The following is a 7404-nucleotide window of genomic DNA, read 5'->3' on the forward strand; positions in this document are numbered from 1 at the left end:
TTTCTAATATTTCCTTCATATGAACGTTTATTGCCGGGCATCCCTTCCCCCCCTGCTGACCACTGTACCGATACCATCCAATGATTCCTCCAGTCAGACGTACCAGGTGGCTGTGAAGTTGTTACCGTACAGTAACCGTGCTTAATCATTTACCAACAGACTGCGTTCATAGCTTACACAGCGAGAAATTCATACACCTTCAGTTACTCTGGTAGTCGTGCTTCATTCAGCCAGGCACACCAAATGCCACTTCACTTCCAGTGGCTGTGCTTCAATGGTCGCAATTGTACACCCAACATGCTTTGTTACCTTCAGTCTATCAAGTTAGCCCGTTGGCAGTTCACTTCCAAGAACCGTGCACCAGCAATACAGGTGCACAGTGTGGGCCTTCACTTCAGGTGGTCGTGCTTCAACATTCACCCACAAGCTACACCCTGTTTCATTTGACTTTGTGCAATCAGGCATGCCGGATGGTTATCCACTTCCTGTAGCCTTGTTTCACGCTGTCTGGCACTCTTAGTGGCTTTCCACTTCCAGTGGGTATGCTTCACTCACCTTCACTTCGAATATGGCTACTCTAGGGCTGTGCCACTCTCTATCCAAACTTGCCCTTACAGCTGAACGTTCACTGCCGACATTAAATGCCTTGCCCCATCATTTCTGTCATGGTCCCCCTGGCCATGTCATAGTGACTCATTGTATTGGTTGCTGTCCTTAGATAAAGAAAAAGGTGACACCTCTGTAGCAAAGTGCTCAGCGTTATTACAGGTTAATTCTGCTAACCATACTTTACATTAGTGTGTCCTCATGTAACGTAACTGGTGCTATGTAAAGCGCTCTGATAACTGATTCGGTTCGGTTCTAGTTCGCGCTATATAAAACTCTGCAAATAAAATAAAAAATAAAAAATACTGTTTCACTTTAATCCTCTTCTTGAAACACTGTTTGGTACTTCAAATGTTGAGTTAACCGTCTGTCTGCCCATCAATTTGAGGGTGATAACTAGTAGACAGATGAGCTTGCTTGTTCAACAATTTATATAAGGCAACCCAAAATTTGAAATCAATTAACAACTTTTATCTGTTATGAAAACTTGTGTCAGTCCAAGTAACCAGATTATGATTTTTATTCACATTTTAGAAGATGGCAACCAAGGAAATACAATTGAATGTTCCAATTTTGTTAAATGATCAATAGTTACAAGAATGACAGTAGAGGCTCTTGAGTAACTCTACAGTAAAGTCCAAGGATGCTGTGTTCCATGGTCCAGGAGGAACAGGCATTGATGTGAACTCTTAATTTGTGCGCAAAGATCAAATGTCTGCATAACTTCTGTAGATAATATTGGCCACCAAAAATGTCTTTTAACTGCTGCTATTGTTTTAATTATTCCAAGATGCCCAGCAGTCTTAAAGTAACAGAGCCAACCCATTGAATGTTGTTTAAACAGAGGTGCACTGAACACTATACAGGGAGTCCAATTGAATTTTCTTTACTCTCTTCTTGTATTTCAAAATTGACAATAGTTAATAAAAATAGCCAACGTGTTTCGCTCCCCAAAACCAGAAGTTCTTGGAACTTCATCAGGGCTTATGTGGATATCAACAGATTCTCAATAAGGTGATAATATAAGGTGATTCCTGGAGTGGAAGTATTGTCCCAAAATTGTCAATAAAAACCTATTATATCAGGATACAATTAAGCTTACAAGAGGTGGCATGTGAAAACATTAGTCCTTGAAAGAGAGATAAAATTCAGATTTTGAAATATCACCACCTTTTATAACGTAGTTCAATTAAGATTTCAAGTAGTTCCACACATAGCGGCAATTCCTTGTGGAGAAATTAAACTCCAATTAAGCGCATTAAGACCACCTTGATAAGCGGTCTTTGCCTTCTAACCGGAACGCCAATTGTGGTTTATTATTCTTACACATATTAGAAGAGGGGGAAGTTTGCCTCTGTGTCTACTAACAAGTAAACTATGTGCAATTAAAATGGCAGCTAAAACGCGGGAAATGGACTGCGCATGCTGTCATAACGCTTGGAGGGAAAGCTTTGCTTCTGAGCAGTAACACCAAACATGGCCGCTTCAAAACTCACATGCTAAGCATCTGCTCTGCTCAAATTTAAACCGTGTTTGTACTACGTGCTAATGCACAAAGAATTATTTTTATTAAATGGGATTAGAGTAGAGATAAGTGGTATATAGTGAAACCATTTTATTTGAATCTAAAATCTTGTCTTTTTGACTTCTCTTATAGTTAGTAAATGGGCCTAAAAGAGAGATGAGGCTAATAACCACGTGATCCGTGTGCACAGGCGCATTGGAAACAACTCCGGAGTTCTGATCTCAAGTCTTGGAACCCGATCAAGGACAACCTTTTCCCATGTCCTGAGAGACGATGGAACATCCTGAAGACTCAATGGACAAATATATAAATGTTATACAATGTTATAAAGTCATTATAAAAACGGGTGGGATATAAAGCTTGGGAGAAACAAATTAATGGGCTGGAACATAAGACAATGCTCTTAAGAAAAAGTTACAATTAGCATGGTGTGATGATCATCCCCTTGGCTGGTCCAGTCAGAATTAGCAGTTTACACAAGTTTGAAACATTTGGGGGTGGAACATGCCATCAAAAGGTATAATTGTGGTAGTTAGTTAGTTGAGAGAGCCTGATCGCTGCCAGAACGCTGAGAGATAGAGATGCTGTCAAATACTGATCGAAATACCTGAAAGCAGACTTATATTTTTTTAAATAAATAGAACTAGGAAGGAGCTTTGCGGAAGAATCGAGGAGGCAATAAAACTAGGAAAGTGATTTTGCCGAAGAATCGAGGAGGAAACTAGCATCAGAGAGGGGTTTGACGCTGGTGTTAAATCCAAAAGAGGTTACCTGCCCTATCCTAATCCTGTCTTGAATCTGTCACCTGAACTTTAGCGAGGGACCCAAACTCTTGGCTGGAGGGGTTTGATCTTGCACCATCCTAGGTAAATATAAGTTTAAGTTTGCTGTCTCTGGAATTACAATTTAAAATCCTAACTTATGGTAAAGTGGGATTTTAAATTGCAATTCAGAAAAGAGCACATTTAGAAAGTTGGCATTTTCTTGCCTTAGCCATTTGGTGCCTACAGACTGCCTCTGGGTCACATGACTGAGTGTAGCTGACCGTTGGGCCTTGTGTCTTCTTCCTAGACAGCCTCACACAATAGAAAGCTTATGTGTGACTGGATGGGCTCACTGGCAGGATGGGTGGGAGGAGCTGGGCCCAGCCCCCCTTGCACTTGAATAGGCAGTGTATTGCCTCCACAGAAAGGGCTGCATACCCCCTGTAGTTAGTCTGGAGCCAGGGCCAGGAAGGCAGGGCATCTGTACACTTTAAAGGCCTACCTCTAGAAGCATGTCCTCACTTCTAAGGCACAACTGTGTGTACTGTACCTCAGCCACAACCATTTCAGTACACTTCTGGACCTGTTGATACACTGCCAGGAAGAAGAACTGCTGTGCTGCTACAAGTACTGCTACTCTGGTGGACTGTTGCTCTAAAGGAACTGCTGCCCTGCTGTGCTGACCTGCTGTCCTCTTGCCTGGGGGAGAAGAACTGAACCTCCAACTTCATCTTAAACACAGGACCCCAGAGTGACTCCAAGCCCTAGTCAGCTGGTCTCCTAATCTGGGCTTTAGAGATATAAAAGGCTCTCCAACATCCTGAACAAGGCCCAGGACCCAGCTGCAGCATGTTACTGATCCCCAAGTGGTGCCTCCCAGGTCCTAGACCCTAGGAGAGGCTCACAGGAGTTTGCATCAGGTTTTGGGCTCTTTTTGACCTCAAACTGATTTGTTCGCACCAAGACCGGGCCCCTCACACCGAAAATCAGCGTGAAGCACCGCCAGCCAGTCTCTTCACATTTCAGCATTGACTGCTCATGTGGAACTGTCAACAGGAAGCTCCAGCCCGCCCTTGACGCCTGGCCTGCTCTCCGCTCCACGCTAACATCCTCTTGTGGCACTCCCCTTGATCCTCACGGCCCTCTTCAAAGTGAACGGGACTCTTGGCACAGAAATTGAGAAGGTAAACCTTGGGCGGGACTAACCTGTAGTGATGTCCCTTCTTGGCTCACAATAGTTCTCCCTTAGTGTATTATATTAGCTGCTTTAGGCTGCTTCCACTAGCACAGCTGCACATAACTTTTTTGTTTTTGTGACATTATTTTAGAAATATGCTGTACATGCTGTTTTGTTATTCAGTGACTCTTGTTGGGAGTTTGTCTGCACATTCCGTACAAGGACATTTAGAATACATAACACAACTGTACTGTTTTCTGCTCAGTCAAGAACAGCTCCCAACATTTTAGACATAACATGCTGGCCCAGCTGCAGTTTTCCTACAAAATTGTTTTATCATATAAACTGTGTTTTGTCCCTTTGTGGGCAGAGAGGAGATTTCCGGCAGAAAGGCCTGTCCTGGAATGAATGCACCCTGGTATGGGACCCATTGCTAATCCTAGAGATCACCAATATATCCCTTTGCTTACACAATAAGAATAGGCATAGACAGATAGATAATTTGCCATGATTTGGTTGGTCATTGTATACAGTTTGCTAGTAATGTTTATTACTTTGCTTAGTTGTATTTGTCTATTAATCGCATCACATCGGCTTCATAATAGACTACGATAGTTTCAATAAATGTATTGTAAACTCCCATTGTGTCTTTCCTTTGTTTACTAAGGGATTAATGAGTGAGAGACAAAAGGTGATGATGTATTTCCACTGTTCCCCAGGTGACTAGGGTTTCATGTTCTAGGTTTGCCATAACCACCTGCCACTCAGGGAAGGCAAGGAGTTAAGGTGAGGCACTGTGAGCGAACCCAGATTTAAGTTTACATGTACTGACGTGGTGGAGAAACACAGACCCTACATTCTGATATCCTAACATCCAAGGCCCAGTTCTGTTTACCAGCAGAATCCCTGTGACACGGCGCCACCAACGATTGGTCAGGTACTTATTTAACGGGTCTCCTGAGTAGTCCGTGTGAGTACCCATAGTACCCTTACACCTCCTCCGGAGACGTCCCTTGGTGTTGGGGATTTATCCTCCACAGTATTTTAGGAAGCACCTAATCTTTGCTGTTGGTTGTTCAAGCTTGAACCTTTAAAATGATTACCCATATTACTGTTTGCCCTTTGTTTCCCTTACTGGTACAGTACATAGCGCAGCTACTGCCTATACCAATCACCGACAATTGCAGACCTACGGTCCATTCACGTTTAAATTTACACGGCCATGGCAATGTAGGCGGTGAAATAATCTTCGTGTTTGAAGCCCACAATGCTTACCGTTTAGAAGTCTTTTATTCTTGGTCAATTATCCAGCTGTGGATGCTAACAAGAACATATCATGAATACACTCATTTTGTAGCACCACAACAATACAGAGCATATCAGCTCTTAGAAATTCCACTTTCACATTGGGAGCATCATAATTGGTTCCGAGGCACCCTAATACATGTACTTAGTCATGAATGCATGGGTCCCCTCAATAATGTAGGGGCTACCTAGCCAGCATTAGCTGGTTATACACCATTCCATAATGTACATAATTTCAATGCTAATGAGCTAGTGCAACTATACAATGGTATAGTTGATTATATAAACGTTTAACTCAATTTGTTTTGTGCACCTTGATGGCTGTCCCAGCTTGGGCAGGCATAGCAGGCAACCACAGTATCCTGCATTATCCACAATAAGTCCTGTAATTATTCATTTAATTATGGGTAACATTTCCATAAACTGTGAGGGATTTTTTTGGGGGGAAAGCCCAAAAAAGAGATCAGATTGAAGCTGTGTTTCCCCTTACGGGACCACAGTACAAGCACAGAATGTTGACTATGTGCTTACCCCATGGGATGGTTCGCTAAATAGCTGGCTGTAACACTTGGGGCACAGTCTTTGCTGTTGTCTATACCATCACACATGGCACACCGTCCATGTCAAGCTTGCCGGAAGAGTTAAAACAAATACAGGATGAACATTGGGCATCTGCTGCCCTGGATTTGGGGATGAAATTAATGGGAAGCTTTCCCGTGGTCTCAATTATTCTGTCCAACATTAAAGGCAAAGCAGCTTCTCTGGCTATACGCCAGCGGCTCGTGTAGGTTGCACTAGCCAACCAGGAACGTGAGCTAACTATAATTATTGGTGAAGTATATACTTCTATAGGTCGCAATAATTTGGGAAGCAGACCCATTAAATCACAACTTGGCAAACCTACTTCCGACAAAGACACTGTCAAGCAGAACCCGGAGTTTGTTAAAAAAACAATGGGATAAACCCAAACCTAAAGAAAAGATTAGGTCTAGAGGAGGTTTTCCATTGCTGGAGCCCTCTGACAGACAGTACAATTTGCATGATCACACACAATTGAAAGCACAATAAAGGTATCAGCTTTCTGAAACTTGTCCTTTTTTTTCTTTTAAGACTCATCTGAGAAACTCTACAAGACTGAAGGTTTTTTTAACGCAAACAAAAAGAGTACATGAAACTGAAAAAAGACTTTCAACACATATCTAACGTGAAGGAGGAAAAACCTTCTCGATTTAAACCCCAATTTAAAAAAAAGAAAGGTGTGGCAATAACCACAAAGTATGCCGCAAACAATAAGCACTCTCCTGAACAGGAGGTGGACAGTGACTCTCTTAGACAGCGTGGCAGAAGTCACTATAGTGCTCAGGAATCTCCAGGAGTTTCTGGCAATAAAAGCAACTGATCAATATGTAACATTAAAAAAAAAAGCAGATAGATGCGTAGCCCCTCCAGTTAGATTATATAACTTGGACATACTAATAGAGGGGGACATACAGCACACTATTTGAGTTATATTCCAGGAAAATGTAACATTATTTTATGACATTTTCTCAGTGGAGATCTATTGGCCCCCGAAGTTTGCACAAACTTCCCCACAAGGTGAACATTTTATACTACCTGCATTTTCTGCGCTTGCCCCTGATGAGGTCAAACAAGCATATGCTGCAAAATGGACTGTTGCACTAGACCCAGCTTTATATCAGAATCATGTCAGCTGAGACAAAGATTCTTCTTAACATATAATACCGATAAGGACCAGCCCACAAGTGCAACCACTATACTGAATAAAACAGCATGCTAAAGCACCTGTTAAAGAACTACTCTCTCAGTTGGGGTACCAGGGAGTAATTGAACCGTGTGTCTCTCTAATGAATAATCAATTTTTTCCTGTTTTGAAACTGGATCGGTCATATCATATTGTATTAGACTATAGACAAATAAATAGTCATACATGCACATTTGCAATACAAAATACACACAGTATGGCACTTATAAAAAATGTTCCGTAAAAAATACAAAATAGTCCTGGA

This window comes from Lissotriton helveticus, chromosome 4_1, assembly GCF_964261635.1.
Source record: "Lissotriton helveticus chromosome 4_1, aLisHel1.1, whole genome shotgun sequence".
Lineage (NCBI taxonomy): Eukaryota > Metazoa > Chordata > Amphibia > Caudata > Salamandridae > Lissotriton > Lissotriton helveticus.